At 48.4% G+C, this 18,173-nt stretch overlaps 1 protein-coding gene across 1 annotated transcript in view; it reads right to left on the minus strand.

Annotated features, from left to right (window-relative positions):
* LOC149366818 (uncharacterized) overlaps positions 1 to 18,173 on the minus strand; it is a 41,396-nt gene that overhangs the window by 7,155 nt on the left and 16,068 nt on the right. The gene's annotated exons all lie outside the window — the stretch shown is intronic.

Raw genomic sequence — 18,173 nt, forward strand, 5'->3', positions numbered from 1 at the left:
GTACGAGACTTAGCGAGATTTAACGAGACTCCGTAAGCCCTCCTACGCGACCGGCATGCAAGCGCTGGTTGGTCTCCAAACGAGACAAAAAATAACTGCTGCCAGTGCCTTCTCAATGTTTATCAAGATATCAGTGGAGCTGTGGGTTTGATAACGCACGGAATTATAATTTCCGATTTCTAATAACGCGTGCAAAAACCACATAAATTGCATGTTGCACTTCGTTGTCGTACGTGATCCGGGGGAGAAGCGCTGCGTTCAAAGGGCAAGGCATCGTGCCGAACGGGTGGTGGCGTTCCTCCCTTCCTTTACGGTGCGGTTCGGGTGTCCACCGAGATGGCAGAGAATTACTGCGCCATTTCCTTTCCTCAAAAAACCTTGCGTTCAAATGACAAGGCATCGCGCTGAACGGGTGGTGGCGTTCCTCCCTTCCGGTACGGTGCGGTTCGGGTGTCCACCGAGATGACATTAGGCCCGTAAACATTTCATGCTTACTCTACTCTCGGTTACGGGAGAGGCAGAGATTTTTTTTTCTCGCACGTATCGGCGGACACCTGAACCACGCTGTAAGGGAACGGAGGAAGTTAGGAGTGAAAGAAGAAACGAAGGGAGTTAGTTGGTCGCCAATAATCTACAGCTGGAAGTCTATAGACTGTCTATAGACCTTTTTCAGATGCGCGCGGCCATCTTTCGACAGCAGCGCCGTCTTGCGTCTGGCCGATTTCTCCGCCATGTTGGCTTGGGCGGCCGCCGCTGCGATACAGGCAGCGAGTACTCGCCGCGCTGTTCAGCCTTATCCGAGTGTTGATTTTTGCATGATTTTGACCTGCAAAGTGTTGCACTGTATGCATTGAGCGACTGTGAACAAAATGGCCCGTGTTTCGGCGAGCGGCGACGCGGATGTTTCCCTGCAAGTTGTGCCGAAAATCGGCATTGGAGGTGCGCTTCTACGCAAGTGTGCGCAATTTCTTTAACGGCTTTCTGGTATCTATAATGGAGACATTTATTAATGCGAGCACGGAGCTTGCTGAGCGCTTCTATGTTGTAGTTATAATTATAAAAGAAAAACTGCTCCCTTCCGAGCTAACAGCAGTTTTGCTGTCAAGCGCTCAAGCGGTCTGATCTGCGTTGCGCCGGTGACATGAACTGATTGAAACTGCGCTCGACCGCCTCTTTCACTACATTTTCCCTCCGCACTGTCCTAAAAAACGATACTTTCTGTAGTGCTACATGGAGAAGGCAGCGCTGGAGCGCATAAGCGCACAGAATTCTGTTCCGGCTTTTGGCTTTGCATAAATTCCTTGATTACTTCGTACTAACGGTAAAATAACTGGTGAAGCGTGCACATGTAAGGTGGTCCACTCTTAGCGTGGACATGCGAGTGTGTGGCAGCGTTCTTCGGAGCACCAGTGCATCCGTCGGCGGCGTGCGTCGAAGCAAAGTGTCGCAGGAACAGAGGAAACTGGATTTGGAGCTTCGCGTCGTCTGACATTTCGCTAAACTCAGAAAAAGAAGTAGTAGAGAGTTGTGGCCTTTGAACGCGATGTAATTTATACACTCGAAACTGGTGCACCTGCTGTGACAGTTATTGAGGAGCGTATCTGCTTGGTCAGTCTCGGGTGCGGCCGCTGATTAATGCCGAAAGAGCGAGAAAGCGCGTGCGTGTGGTCGGGTGGGCACTGCGTGCCTGCTGATTGCACGTCCCTAATAGACACATTTTTTTTAAACAATCGGGACTTTGCATTATGGCGTCAGTTGAAAAAAGAATTTGGTCGAAGCATGAGGTGTCACGATGCAAGGTGGACACGCCAAAGCTGCGGCCTTCAGTTTTTTAAGTCCTGCTGGTTTATCGGATATTTACTGCAAGCAAACAGCTGTGGCATTTGCGCAATGCATCATGGCTTTCAAGTACTGTCAAATAGCTATGTTTACGGTGCCGTTGTCTTTATGTAATCAGTCGCCAGTATCGGCAGTTATAACAGAAATGTTTCACGTAACCCGCCGTGCTGCTGCATCATTTACCCAAGTTATTACTTATGTTTTGATTTTGCAAGGGTCACAGACAACACATATCTTAGCGACATCAGCAGTAGGTGCTCGCGTGTAAGGTATGTGTAGCTGAAAAAGTCCGCAACCGCACTGCCGCCGTGGCTCTGTGTTCTTCACACTGCTCCGCTTCAAGCCGCCTTCGCTTAATGTAGTTGTTTGAACAGCAGACGACTGCGCAGTGGTTTCCCGAAGACCTCGTTGCAGCTTTAATCGCACATACACCCAAATCGGGCTAATACAGCTAGGCAACCGCATACAGTAAACACGGAGAACCGCAGAGAACGCCCGGGACGCACGGACACCGCCTTTCCGAACCAGCCAGAGAGGAGGAAAGCAACATGGCGGTGTTCGGCGCGCTGGGAGCGAGGCTAAAACTGAAAAAGGTCTATAGACAAATCCTTTAGACTGGTCTATAGACCGTCTATAGATTTATGGCCAAACACTTTGAGTAGACTTCTGTCTAGAGAAATTCTATAGACAAATGTCTACTCAAAGTCTATAGGTCTATAGGAAGTCTATAGACACAGGTCTATAGACAGTCTGTTAGCAAGAAGTGGCCGGATTCTTCTCGAATAAAGCAAACTGGTTTATTTAAGGATACAAGAATACAAGAAGTTACGGATACTACTGCAAGATAACGGTCGTTGACACGTAGGAGGTTCGGCGGATCTGCAGAGTTGGGAGGGATTTTCCGACGCGTCTCGTTTCGTCGGCGTTTCTCGGTCCTCTCCTGGGCCTCGCTCGAAGCATTCGTGGCTTCGTGCTGTTGCGTTCTGGGCCAGCCTAGTGGGACGCGTGCCGGCGTTCTGGGCGAGCCGAGTGGGACGCATGCCGGCGTTCTGGCCGAGCCGAGCGGGACGCGCGCCGGCGTTCTGGGCAGAGCGCTAACACGGCCGTTCCAAAAATTGCGCCTGTCCTCAGGCGCACGTTGTTGTTGTTGTTGTTGTCCTCTAGAAAATGGCGCATACCCACTGCGGGGGATTGGCCACGTTGTGGATACAGCAAAATCACAGTCTTCTTCTTCTTCACCATACAAAAATGGCACATACCCACGCGGGGGGATTGGCCAAGGTACGGTGGTGAATGCCAAGGGAAAAAAAAATAAAAGCGGGAAAAAAGCGAAGTAAAATAGTGAATGTTTGAAATTAGAAAATATGTATGAATTGTTAAAAATTTAATTAATAAACAAATTAGATATTCCAGGAATCAATTAAAATACGCTTTTTGGACATTCGGTGGAATTTTATATGGATTTAGCAGGGTAAACGACCAGTTGCAATGATGTAATCATGAAGGTAGCCGCAAATAGAGCTTAACGAGAAACCCGTGGCGCTCGCACCAAACGAGAGCAGAACGGGTAGAGACAAAGGGAGACCTAACCTCGAAAGAGGGATTTCCAAATACTGTTTTCTCTGAAATGCGAACCGCCGGCAAGAGGGGAGATAATGGTCAATTGTTTCAACTTCTCTGCATGTGTTACAAAGGTTTGTCGTAGCGAACCCGCATCTGCATAAGTATAAGTTGAGGTGGGGGATGTACTTATCAGTCTATACAGACAGAGAGCTGGAGCCGCGCGCCGGCACACTTCGTCGTCAACTTCTTCGTCTGCCATCGTGGCAACCCGAGGCGCATTCATAATAGTTCAGGCGCGTTCTTTGTAATTCACTACAATGGCCCCGGGATGGAAGAGGAGCCATCCTGGCGACCTATGGTGATGGCAAGAGGAGCGGGTGGTAATAAGTCTTGAGGCGACTGACATGGACAAGCTCACGGCCGCGACGACGCAAGTCCGAAGAGGGTGTAAGCGGCTCTACAATATAATTAACAGGGGATATTGATTCGACGACGCGGTAAGGGCCATGGTGTTCTCTGCGAAATTTCGAAGACTGTCCTGGTGTATTGAATGGGACCCAAAGGCAAACTAATGAACCTGGAGAGAAAGCGTGCGCGGTTTGATGGGCATCGTGTGCATGCTTTCAGCGACCTTGGGAGTCCGAGGTGAAAGAACGGGCCAGGGGCGCTATGCCGGAAGGCCCGAGTTTGGCGCTCGCCCGAGTTTCATCCGAGTTTGCGATGACGGCAGTCAGTGAACGAAGATAGCGTGGAACGTGCGCAGGCAGCGGACAATAAAATGTAGAGATAAAGCCACGTAAAGGCGATACAAGCGCACCCTGCGCGCCTGTTTCACACTTCAAACACCATACACTGCGCAATACCAGGCCGCAGCGCTACCTGAAGTTATCAGCGCCATGTCAGCAATCGCGAAATCGTGACTTCTCTGCTATCTATCTGCACACTCGCCGCTGGCTTTTTGACACGCCTTTTCGGGCGTGTCAAAGGCGTGTCTTCTCTTTCAAGCTCTATCTGTCTCTCCATTTCCGAAGACGAACAGTGCGCACTAGGTGCACTCTTGTATCAACCCTTTCTGTTCTCTCGAATACGTTAAATGGTAACCGATAATATTATGAACATTTTGTACATTTATAAATTTATTTTAAAATCTGAATCCAATGAAGCGTTGTTGAAAAGCATAGCTTTAGGAAATTAACAAAGATTTGACACTTTCTGCCGCTAGTGGCGATAGTGAGGCCATTGCCTGCAGCGTGGCTTGCATACGAACTAGAGCGGCAGCCCACCGTGCCGAAAACGAGAGCTCCTGCGCGGACACGCCGCCGGTAGCGCTGCCTTCGACTGGAAAGACTGGGCAACTACTACACGCTGAATCTGTCCTATTTTTCGGAAATTGCGATAATATATTTTATTGTGTCGTATATCAGAATATAACAGTCATGCATCTTCTGGCTTGCATATTACACAACAGCAAAAAACTGCACTGCACCCCCCGCGTCACTGCTGCTCTCTGCAGTGACTTCAGGTGGAGTTCTCCGCTGCTACGGCCGCTGCCGCACCCCGCTATGGCCAACCATTGCGTTTAGTACGCTCTTGGCGAATCCCAGCGGTAGAAAGTGGCCGTGCGAGCGGATGTGATGCGGTGTGGGAAAAAAATTGCTGTTTGGCTGTATTCAATTATTCATTACGTATGCCTGTTGTGTGTGACGCCTCTTTAGTGCACTGCGGATGCGAAGAGCGTGCTACCCAGCGACACAACTCATCCTATGTCATCAGACGCTGACTAAAAGCTGTGAAGGTGGTGGCGTGCGTATCTGCGTAGTATTTGTTTACGGCGCGCACTTCAAGGTTTTGCGGACTGGTTTTGTCACTAACGTCGATAGCCGTTGTATACCGCAGTGAGATCGCAATAATATCGTCCGGGCAGATGAGGGATCCTGTTTGCACGAATGGAATCGGACTTATAACAGAGAAAGGTGTTACGGTTGTGAAGTACGCAGTGCTTGCGTGCTGGAAATTACAAACTCTTTATTGCACTGGGTCTAGAGCAGCGACCGTTTGTCGATCCCGGATGTGTTTGACACATTGATGCTGAGCTTTATCACCGATGAAAGCACGGCCAAGCCAAACACCTGTGATGCCATGTTGTTAGAGTAGGACGTGCTCCAAGCACTGTTTCGTCGTCGTGGTCCGTGTTTGACGCCTTGCAAGCAGGTGTGACGCGCCGTCATCATTGTGCTGTTTCTTACGTGGTTGCAACAGGCTATAGTGTTGTGCAATCTTGGTATGCGAGCGAAGAAATCGGCGGCTGTCGCCAAGTTGCGTGTCCTTCGCAGAGGTGCTTAGATTAATCAGCGATGACGTTCGTTTTGCCTGTTATATTTCGATGGTCACCATCGTCGATGCATGTCAGCAATCAGTACAGCCGCGCAGCAAACCTGTAGCCGGCAGGGATGTTGGGAGTGGCCCACCCATAGCGCGTACGCCTATAATTTATGTACGGCATGCCGGGGGCGTGAACAATGGTTTTGATTGACAGGTGAACTCGGAGCTAAACTCGTGAACGGTGAAGTGCCCCGAATTCATCTCGGGACTGTCATGGCGGCAGCAGCAGCAGCCTGGTTCATCGCTTCCTCTGACGGCAAATGTCAGTACGGCCGGGCTGGACCCGTTTACTGCCATGGCCGAGGACGAATTCCAGCGACATTTTCGCCTCTCCAAAACATCGGTACGATGGTTGTGTAAAGAGTTAGGCGACGACCCACGCCTGCGGAGAGTGCGTACCGGGCCGCATTCGCTTTCGGTCGAAGAGCAAGTCCTCTGCGCCCTCCGGTTGTTCGCGACCGGGAGCTTCCAGGGGAGCGTCGGCGCAGACCGCTTTATTGGACGCCACCAAAGCACTGTGAGCCGCTGCGTGAGGGACGTCTCCGACGCGCTTATCGACGCGGCTGTACAGAAGCGATGGCTCGCTTTCCTCACGACTGCGGCCGAGCGCGCGTATGTTAAGGAGTGTTTCCTTCTGCGCGGCGGCATCACAGACGTCGTGGGATGCGTCGACGGGACCTACATTGGCGTAAAGGCTCCTTCGGAGTCCAGCCCTGACGTAGCGAAGGCCAAATATTTCACGAGGAAGGCACATTATGTATTGAACACAATGGTTGTAAGAATGCCCTGTTTTTGCTTTCATGCATGTCACGGTTAATGGAATGTTCTCCCATTTATTAGTGATAGTGGTCCGTGTACTGTGCAGTGTCAGTGGATGTTAAGGAACCCCATATGGTTGAAGTTATTGGCAGCCCTTCACCATGGCATGCCTCATCGCTTGAGTTTCTTTGGGGCATTAAACCTCAAAAACCGCTTCCGTTTATCAGTAACTGAGGAGTTTTACACACAGTGTAGATATTTTTTGTTTTACCTCATGTTTGCGCACGTAATAGCTGCAGGGACTTTTCCAGCTATTTCACGCCTGCATTTTAATGGTTTTTTAAACGGTAGCATTTGTGTCACTTGGCAGATTGCATTCTTATGCAATATTCATAACCGCAAGTCGCAATAAATGTTTCACTTTGGCTGAAGTGGAAAAGCTCCTGCCGGAAGCACTGGCGTCTGTAAGCCAGGAAAACTGGCAAAACTGTTGTGTTCATGTGGAGCAAGTTGAGGCTGAAGCATGGCAACGCGATATGATTGTTGACGCTGAAATTGAACCGGTTGTCTTCAGCATTTCTGACTCGTGCAATTCCTCCTCTGATGAGTCGAGCGTCGATTCCAGTGATGAAGACTTGAGTGGCATCGAGGAACTTGTCTGATTTCGAATTGATGTGTAATACACATGCTACCGAGGAAAGAGAGAGGACTCATCGGCTTGCTGTGGTCACCTTTGTGCATGTGTGGGTGGTAATGTGAAATATGTGTGCATGTGGGTGTGTGTGTTGATCAATCGACCGAGGAAATTGTTACATTTCCATCAAATCATTGCATCATTGCAATTCGTTGCATCAAATTGTATCGGGCAGTAACTTGTAGTGTAGGTGGTCATGTTAATAGTGTCTGTAAAAAAGTAGAATTTGTAAGGGAGTGCAAATAGTACTTTTTCCAATTAGAATAGGTATACTGGAACACGTCGTCAATGTGTGCTGTTTTTGGAAGATTAATTGCAGAAAAATACGGTGGAGAGCTTAATGAAGCGTTATGTCAATTATTCGGAAAGTATCTGAAAATTTGAGAGCAAATTGGATTCATTAAAAATAATTTTGAACATATACTGTTTGATTCGTTCGACTTACTGAACAGAAATTTATTCAGTTATGCTGTCCAAAGTGATCGAACATTCACAAACCCCTAGGCATTGGCCTCATTTTGTGTGAGGGTTGGGAATGGTATGTATGGGTGTCTGATCTTCATGTTCTGAAAAGGGATTCCTGGTTTGATGTTGTCTTGCATTACTGTCAATCTCTGGTCGTTTTGACATGTTATGCAGTGCCAGTGTTGAGGTAGCCAGTACTGTATGTTTTGTCCTTAATTTTTCGGAGGTGTGAATGATTTCAAGCTGGCTCTTGCTCAGTTGAGTGTGAATTTGTTTCGAGTCACGTCTTTGTTAGTACATAAGTCAGGTTTTCGTTTTGTCAAATAGTGTTGTTCGATCGCTCCACATTTTTTTTTCAGTTTTGGAGCACTTGACTGATTGTGTGTTGGTGTACATCCACTGCACGTGTACTTTAATTTGTATGCACTGTGATCCATGCCACTGGCTGTTTCCAGAATAAACCATTTCTCGCAAACACTGGGGGTGAGCATTTTTTATTGTCGTGTCTCATTTATTGTTTGCTCTTTCGAAATATTTTTTTCTAGCGTTGTACAACTTTTTCTGCATTCTTACTTGACGCTCCCACAGCTTGGAACTCTTTTTACCTGGCTGCATGAAGATCCTGCCTGAGCACCTTCTGCTCTTCTAGGAGAGCAGGGAAATCGAGCCAAGCTGACTCTTGAGGCAGTACTATTTTCTGTCAGTGTGGGAATCAACACTATGTTCAAAATTTAACACTTAACACGGGAAAACAGACCATATCGAGGTGGTGTATGCATGGTGTATGGTGTATGCGGTATGCATTAAATGAACAGATGCGTGCTGTTCATTTCAGAACACGGCATAATATTTAAGCGATTCTGAACAAAACGATTTTTCTCATTCAAGTCACGCGAAATTCAACTTGCGATGAAAAAAAAAATGTGCGAAAAAAAAAGTTTAACCGTGCTGGATTTGAACCCAGGCACTCCTATTGCCTGTCGACTTTCCGGAGCGACGCGTTAGACCACACGGCCACAAAACAGCGCGGAGTGATACACCTCTCTTTATTTTTTTTGCGGACTACTTCCGTAGCCTTCACAGTTGCACATGATGTAGCGTTGGTAGCGTTCCCTCGCGGTACAAAGCAAAATTTAATAATGCATGAATCACTCTAAAGCGCTTTAAATCCAAATCTTGCACACTATAACATGCTTATAAAGGTGTACTAAGTGCATTATAAAATTCAACAAACCTCGTTTGTCTAACTGCACACGCAATGCACTTGGTGGAGCGACACACAAATGAAAAGTGCACCGGCGGTTGGCTCACGTGACCCGTTCTTTGCAGACCGCCCAAGAAGCCCATGAGGTGGCGCCGATGTGATGATAAAGCACGGAATATATCGAGATAACCCAATGAAGCTGGAGGCGTGACGAGGGTGGGATTTTGTCTTGCTACCATTAGTTCACTCATCTGAGGGCGTCGCCAGAACTCGGGAAGATTCCGAGTTTCAGCAAACTCGGGCCTTCCAGCATAGCGCCCCAGTTGGCGACATTCCTCTGCGTGCTTGGCGAGGTCGGAAAGGGGCGTGCATTCGGAGGCGTCCGGAGTGCACGGCAAAACCGTGTCCATTGTGGAGGACGGCTCACGGCCATACAACAGGTAGAAAGGGGAAAGTCCGGTGGTTGACTGGGTGGCGGTATTGTATGCGTACGTCACAAAAGGAAGGACAGCGTCCCAGTTAGACTGATCTGACGAGACGTACATGGTGAGCATATCGCCGAGAGTGCGATTAAAGCGCTCAGTCAGCTCGTTAGTTTGAGGGTGGTAGGCAGTGGTGGTCCGATGAATGATGCGACACTCTCTGAGGAGGGCTTCCACCACGTCCGAAAGAAAGACACGGCCTCGATCACTGAGCAACTCGTGCGGCGCACCATGGCGAAGAACAAAATTGTACAGCAGGAAGTGGGCAACGTCACGAGCAGTGGCAGCGGGTATTGCGGCGGTCTCTGCATATCGGGTTAGGTGGTCGACGCCAACAATTATCCAGCGGTTCCTAGATAACGTGTAGGGCAGCGGGCCGTAGAGTTCGACGCCAACACGATCGAATGGGCGAGCCGGACACGGCAATGGCTGCAAGGGGCCGCTCGTACGGGGCGCGGGAGACGCGTTGCTGACAAGCGATGCAGGAGTGGACGTATTGGCGAATGTACCCGTACATGCCTCGCCAATAATAACGTTGAGATATTCTTTGGAACGTCTTCAACACACCGGCGTGGGCACATTGTGGGTCAGCGTGAAACGAGGCACAGATCTCAGAACGTAAATGGCGAGGTATCGCGAAGAGCCACCGTCGACCATCTTGCGTGTAGTTACGGCGGTAGAGCAGGCCATCACCATAGGTCGCCAGGATGGCTCCTCTTCCTCGGACTAATAACTCGGTGTTCAAGGCGCGTTCCTTGGTCCTTCTCAGCTGTTCGATGTTCACGGTTTTCTCGTTTAACTTTCCAGGAATGTGAGGGATCCTGCTTATGACAGCCATGTTGGGTCCGGTCAACGCTGTTATTTCGAACGGCACTTCATATTTGGGATCTAATGTAGATCTTGCGCCGATTTTGAGAAGAACGAGATCTCCACACTGGAAATGCGGTGTCTGACGCCTTTCGTTGTAGCGTCTCGTTGTTTCCTCCTGGCTCCTCTCAAGACAGTTTTTCATGTCCTGGCGCCCCTTGGCCATCTCGTGGAGTCATTGCGCGGCGTCGATTTCTTCGAAGGTGGTTCCAATGTTCAGTTCTCTGCGCACCTTCGGGTCGTAACCGGGCACTTCGCAGGAACGAGCGCGCATAAACGCCCCGCGCAACACAACGCAGCGAGTTTGTCGCCCATAATCTACAGCTGGTATGACGTCACAGCGGCAACTTACCTGCTCCTTCGCATGAACGCGCGCTCATAAACGCCCCACGCAACGCAACAACGGAGCGAGTTGGTCGCCCATAATAGTAGTAGTAGTATTTGAACTTTATTTTCCACCGATGTAGGAGGCCCCCTACTCCCCGCCCCTGGCACGCAGGCTCAAGGGGCGGGGGCCGAGGCTTCCGCGACTAAAGATAGGCGAAGTTGCAGTGTTTCTTCGCTGCTTCCGCCGCCAGGCGGATGACTTGTTGCTGGTCGGCGGGGACTCGCTTCGCAGCAAGGCCTCCCAGGCATCTATACTTTTAATGTTCTTCCTGACGCCTGGGGAGTCAGGACATTGCCAGATTATATGATCTAGTATGGCCCTATCTCCACAGATTATACACTTATCAGGTCTATCGTCTATTCGCGTGAGGAACAACCAGACTGGATTTGGGAAATTCCTAGTTTGCAGGCGTCGCCAAGCGACAGCCTCTCTGCTGCATAAATTTCGGTCCTATGGTGGAAGAGACCTTCTTCCAACTCTATAGTGCTCGACGATTTCAGTGTAGGTTTGCGCGCGCTCATCCAGTACCCGACAGTCAGGCGGCTCTACGGTTACCCGGAAGTAGAGAGCTCGAGCTAACTCGTGTGCTGCCTCATTGTCTGGGACTGATTCGTGTTCGGGTGTCCAGATTATCGTAATTTTATGGTTTAGTTCCGAATTTACTAAAATTTTGTTTGCCTCTTTCGAGACCCTTCTTTTGCCAAAACTCCAGACAGCCATTTTGCTGTCGCTAATTATAATGTTTGCTTTCGTTCCAACGCATGCGAGCGCTCTTGCAACTTACTCAGCTGTATCTATGTATCGGCTTCTAATGCATGCGGCGGTGACTGGTGCGCCATGGCCGTTGACCACCGTGGAGACTGCCACCCCGACTTTCCGCTAGCCGCGTCTACATAGGCGACTTCCTCAGGTTTCTTATTTTCCATGCGCTTCGTAAGCGCTTCCGCCCTTTTCTGTCTGCGTTCCTTGTAATAGGTTGGGTGCATGTTTTTGGGAAGAGGGGGTACGAGTATGTTTTCGTGACATTTTAGGGGAATATCTGTTTTGTCACTCGCACCCCTGTCTGATTGCAGCCCCACCCAGCGCAGGATGGTTCTGCCCGTGCTATTTCGGCTCAGTCTTTCTAGCTGCGCCATATGCACTGCTTCCGCCAATTCAGTCCAATTATTATGCACCACCATTTCGAGGAGGCGGTCCGTTGAAGTCGTAATGGGAAGCCCCAGCGCCCTCTTCACTCATCGCCTGATAAGGTGGCTTGCTGGTTAAGGCGCTTGTCTACTGAGCCGGAGTACCTGGGTTCGAACCCGACCGCTGCGGTCGCTTTATGATGGAGACGGAAAGCAAAAAAAAATAGAGGGAAAGAAATTTCCTTTTTCTGAGGGTAAGGAGGGAGATAGTTGCCAGTCGAGAAACATATTTTTTGAACTAAAATTGGCGGGGGCTTAGCTTTGGTTAAGCCTGGTAGGTTGCGAAAGCAAAAGCGCAGCGCCTCCAACTAAAGGAACGCAGTGCGCCGTGTCTACAGGTCGCACGTGGCTATGCCTCGGCGCCACGGTGTAAGAATAGAATAGTGTTGACACTCTTCTCCCGCCGCGCGCGAGAGCGCCGGCCGCTCGCGGCCACAATATGTTCGGGGAAAAGAGGAGGTGTTGCCGTGGCGACCGGTCGCTAACTTAGAGGGCGCTGCGAAAAGCGGGCCCACGCTTGGCAGCTCGGTCCAGCGTAGCGCGGCACTGTGCACGTGTTTTTGCCATATTTCGGGGTGTGTGGCTGCAGTTCTGTGCTGTTTTAAACGCATTATTTTGTTTTTCATCACGGCCTTGTGTTTGGTTATCGTCGGCACAGCTGCTGTGCTGCGCAATGGGAAGAAAGTGCTTCGTCCCGGACTTCAATTCGGGCTACCGGACTTGTGCGGAGCGTTTGCCGTTATTTAAAGCACCGTCCGACAATGTTCGTTTGGAGAAGGGGCGCCGAGCCATTCCTAGGGCAGACCGGACGTTAATGCCCACTGACCATGTCTGCGCCAAGCATTTTGCAGAGAACGCGATATCCCGGGCGTATTACGCGGAGCTCGATGGAAGAGTGCTGCTTGACGCGGAAAAGAGGCCCGTGCTTTCCAGGGATGCAGTTCCTTCATTATTTCCGAACTGTCCCAAGTATCTCACGCGGCCAGAGAGACCTAGAAAGCCAACTCGGAAGAGGAAACCTCCTGCGCAAGCATCCAAGCGACGTCGGCCGAAAGTCGACGACAGCGGTGCGATGTAGCCTTTCCAAGCTTCCTTGCCTGCTGTATGCCTGTAGATCCGGAAACAGCCTTGGAGCCAGCGGTTAAGCGGCAGCATCTTAACTCTGACTCTGCCACTCTGATGCCATGTCTGGCACTTGATGGTGGTTCAACAAATACACCGCCTCGTGATGCTAAACCAAGTGCAATACAGGTAAGCTACTCGTTTTATGCACGCTCGGTTGCTTTCTTTAAATAGTTGTAAAATTTCTATACACAATTTTGTTTCATGCAGATTGACAGCACGATTCAGGACTGCGCTGCAGACAGCACCGTCGCTGCTAGTTCGTCTCATTCTTACAGTTCTATGAATTCAGAAGAATACCTGAAAGAAGGGAACCCGATTGAACTGCATCACATTACGCTTTGCTCAGCTCAGGACACAGAAGAATGCCAGTTAAACTAGCTTTGGCTACTGCAATGACTTCGTGCTTTTTCGGCCGCCAGAAAACTATACTCAGCGTTATTTTTTCTTGCCATCCTGTCATATCTCAGTTTATGCATTACCTGCATCATTGTGAAATGAGCTCTTCCAGCAACCTGCATGGTCAGTGTTGAAGCTGAAATTTTTTTACACTGCAGTTTTCAGGGCTATTTAGCACAAATTGTTGCTGCAAGTTGCTTGCGTATCTCGATATTCGAGCTTTGCTTGTTATACCATCATTAACTTTAATCTTCCTGCGCACTTTTGTCGTCTAGATTTGCAGCCCGGAAGGCGACGGCACAGCAGCCAGTTCCTGTCAACTCAGCAGCATGAACAGGATTCCTGTTGAACCCAGAGGAAACTCAGAACATAGCAAAGACAAAAAACAGCACAACGCCACACCTTCTTCCACCCTGGGCAGGGAAGAGCCGCTGTCATTTTCACTGCTTTCCAAACATGCATCAAGTATTCAGCTCCCCAGCAAAGCATGGGCAGTGCAAGTGGTCGAGAACTTTGGACTGCATGCTGTGATTTTTTCTGAAGCGGCTTTGCCGTACAATTTGGACTGTAACCACCATGCTTATCTCTTCAAAACAGTGCAGGTAACACCTTCCACTGACGGCTCTATTTCAGTGAGGACATTTGTTCATGGCCGCTCTGTAACTATCGAGAGTGTGAGCAGTGACAGAAGTCTGAATTCTATAAATACAGTAGAAAGTGCTCTTCATTGTTTCTATGACATGCATGTGTGCACCGGTGGCCCCTCTAAAGAAATGTTTAATAACATCCATCCAGAGTGTGCATATGTAGATATCTGTGGAATGTGGCGGCACAACAAATGTACGCTGCTTACTGAAGGAACAATCTGCAAGGCTTGTGAACGACTGAAAGATGTGCTCCGTATCCATCATGCCAGGCAAAACAAAAAAAGAAAATGAAGGCATGTTCGGTTCATAGCAAGTCCATCAAAAAAGTCCAGAGTTGAGACGATACGCAAAGCGAGAATTGCCTGTTAGAAATCTAAGGTACGGCTTCTCAACGGGAAAAAGAAAGTTGAAGCAGAACTTGCTAAGCGCCAAGAAAAGCTAAAACATCTAAATGAAGACACTATTGAGCGTCTCCTTAAGGAGGCAAACCTTCCCGAGGCTCAGCAGCTCGTTTTCAAAGATTGTGTGGCAGCCGGAAAGGTTGATTCAAAGAAGGGTCGAAGGTATTCCGACAGCTGGATACAGCTCTGTCTGCTCCTACATATTCGGTCACCTTCAGGATACAAATTTCTGATGGAAAATGAAATTGTAACATTGCCATCAATCAGAACAATACGTTGTTACATGGCGACGATCGGCTTCAAGTCTGGCTTTGACAGCAAGTTCTTTGATGCTCTAAAGAAGAAGTTGGCGAAGAAGGACAGTTTTCAACAGCACGGTATGATACTGTTTGACGAAGTGCAAGTCCGCAAGTGTAAACGTGTCAATTCAAGTGCAATGACATATGTAGGACTGACTTCAGACACAGCAGACTCAGGCGAGCTTACTGACCATGCTCTGGTTTTTATGTTTTGCCCTTTTGGTGACAGCTATGCCCAACCAATTGGAGTCTTCGCTGCCAAGGGTGCAACAAAAGGCACCGTTCTTGCGCAGTTGCTACTTCAAGCACTTGTGCTGATGGAAGAAGCTGGTGCCAAGATTCATGGCTTTGTTTGTGATGGGGCATCGACGAATAGAAGTATGTGGAGCACATTAGGTATAAGCGGGAGCCTTCAAGACTGCTGCAACTCCTTTGGCCACCCAAGTGACACTACAAGAAAGGTGTTCGCCTTTTCGGATGTGCCATACTTATTTAAATGTATTAGGAATCGCCTCAAGCAGCAGAGGTACCTGAAGAGGGAAGGCAAATGGATTAGACGGGAAGATTATAGTGCAGTTTATAAGGAGGACCAGGACAAAGCTGGAGGCCTACGGGTGTGTCCAAAGATAACACACAGTCATATATATCCAACTACATTTGAAAACATGCGTGTAAAATTGGCAACGCAAGTCTTCAGCCGCTCTATGGCATCGGGCTTTAAATTCTACAGAGAACAAGGGTTGCGCCGTCTTAGCGACAGTGAAGCAACTGAGGAATTTACTTTATTTTTGAATGACCTTTTCGATGCACTGAACCGACGTTTTCCGGCTGAAGGCATTACAAGGCAGAATTCAGACCTTGGGGTTATCAGCCGTGGCATACAATGGCTTGACAGCTGGGAGAAGGAACTTGAGCGCGGCTTGATAACAAAAGACATGTTTGTCACTAATAGTACATCTGAGGGCCTTCGAGTCACATTGAAATCCACAAGAGATCTTTGTAATGTTCTCTTGCATGATTTGAATTTTAAATATGTTTTAACAAGCAAGATGAACCAAGATCCAATTGAACGCTTCTTTGGAAAGGTAAGACTGGCTGGAAGACAAAATGACCACCCCTCAATGCCAACTTTCTTGCAGCTGTATCAGTCATTGTCTATTTACACCCTTCTAAAGCCTCCTAAATTTGACAACTGCAGAATAGTTGAAGGGTAAAAGCCTCTCCTAGATGTGTCAGATTTCAGGGCTCTGATAAGCCCAAACAATGTCAAAGCATCATCAGCTGACATTGTAGATGATGTGAAGCAAAAACTGGAGAGCCTAATCTGCGTAGACGACTGGGAATGTGATGACATCATCAGCCAAACAAAAGGAGGAGCAGAAGCTGAAGTTGAAGACTGCATTATCTTTTATTTAGCAGGATTCATGAGCAGAAAAATGAAAAACTTCACCAACTGTCCTACATGCAAATCAGCATTCAGTTCAGAAAAGAGCAGTACTGCTGAAGCAGCACTGACAAATTCAAAGGACAGAGTAGGCCTTACACATCCAAATATGCATCTTTATAACTTACTGAAACCAACTCAACGTTTGTTTGCAGCATATGCAGACACCCAGACTGTCTCCTGGGACACGATTGATGGTGTTCTTGACACCTACACCATTACTTTTCCATGTGATGAGCACAAGAAAGAAACAGTGGCTCAGTTGCTTCACTGCTATGTTCGCATGCGGATGAGGCAGCACTGCAGGCATGTTAACATCAACATGAGAAAGGAGGCTCAAGAAAAAAGAAACTGGCTAAGCTTTGTTCCTCTTAACCGCAATTTTCATTAATATGTTCATACAAGCAAGAGTTTTTGCGAGCTTTGCTGTTTACTTTAGGTGGAAAACTGCTGTTACAGCGCAGAGACACTGTGTATATCTTGGAACATTTAACCCAGTTGCTGAAGTTTTTGTTTGCACTGGGCATATGGTGTGTAATAAAGTTCTGAAAAATTTCGTTCTGTTTTTTAATTGTGAGTGTACATGACAGATGCTGATTACCTTATATTTTTCACCTCATTGTGAGTTTCGAAAGCGTACTTAACTGAACGCTGACCCCTGCACACTTGAGTCCTTAAAGATCCGTTTAGTGTACAGTGAAAAGGAGCTCATTGAAAATTATACCCGTTCTATGATAATTTGCATCCGAATAAAAATGCCGTTTTCTCAAGCTTTCATGTTGGGTTATGGTCCATGATCCGACTCGCCCTTTCGTCCCGCCTGAAACATTTACCGCGCCAGACAGTTTTTATCTAATACGCAGCCTTTTCACAACTTGAGTCGTAAATAGCTGTGCTATACTAGTGCGCTGCGTCTTGAAAATTAGCCCACTCAACGAAACAATGTTTGAATGGTCTTCATATAGAGTGAATAAGAAACGATAAGCGTGAAGCAAAAAAATTACGGTGCAATAATTTTCTGCCATTGTGAGCGGAAAAGGGCACGAGGACCCCCACTTACATTTATTATGCTTAGATCTATGATTAGGTCGAATGAAACATGAATTGAGCGAGGAAGCGAAACGCAAATGGGCTTCGAGTGCTGCTCGACCGAGTCCATATCATTAACTTCTTCACACAAGATAATTTCATACAAACGAAGGTTTAAGACTAGCACACTACTACTCATTTGAATTTCAAGCAACGAATTTCCTCAGCGCTTTGAATTCAATTCACGCCACCAAAGCGAAATTCGAGCTTGGGTAGCGGAACCTCAAGGCGCCAGCACCGCTCAGCTGGGCTCGCTGACGTCGGCGCCATCTGTCGGCTTGCAGCCGAACTGCAAGACCCGCCCCGCCGCGGCCGAACATAATCTGGACGCTCCGGCGGGCGCAGTGTCAACACCTCAGTATATTCTTGCACCGTGCTCGGCGCATATCTGCTAGTGCGCCGAGGCACAGCCCCGGGACAAGACAAAATTACGGTCGGACTTCTGGCCAACCTCGGCACGGAGGCTCTGCAGCAACTCACGGATTACATAAACGAATGTTTGCGTACTGGCACTATTCCAAAAGCATGGAAAACACCCAATGTACACTTCATCCCCAAACCCGGCAAGAAAATCAGCATCGAAAACCTGCGCCCCATATCCCTCACGTCGTGCGCAGGCAAACTCATGCAAAGGGCAGTCCACGCGTATCTCTCCAATTATCTCTAGGACAATGAGCTACTGCCGCACACGATGTTTGGATTCAGGGCAAACTTGTCCACCCATGATGTGCTTCTGCAACTCAAACGCGAAGTCATTGATCCCGCACTCAGAAACAGTGACCGAGCGCTTCTAACACTCGACCTCAAAGGAGCGTTGTACATCGTCAATCACTCCACGATCCTAAACAACCTCCACAGCACGAACTGCGGCCAGCGAGTTTACTCATAATATCTGCCATTTCCTTATGGACAGAACCGTAAACATCAGCACCATCACAAAAC

This window comes from Amblyomma mixtum, chromosome 1 (assembly GCF_055824585.1).
Source record: "Amblyomma mixtum isolate Tamu chromosome 1, ASM5582458v1, whole genome shotgun sequence".
In the NCBI taxonomy this organism is placed as follows: Eukaryota; Metazoa; Arthropoda; class Arachnida; order Ixodida; family Ixodidae; genus Amblyomma; species Amblyomma mixtum.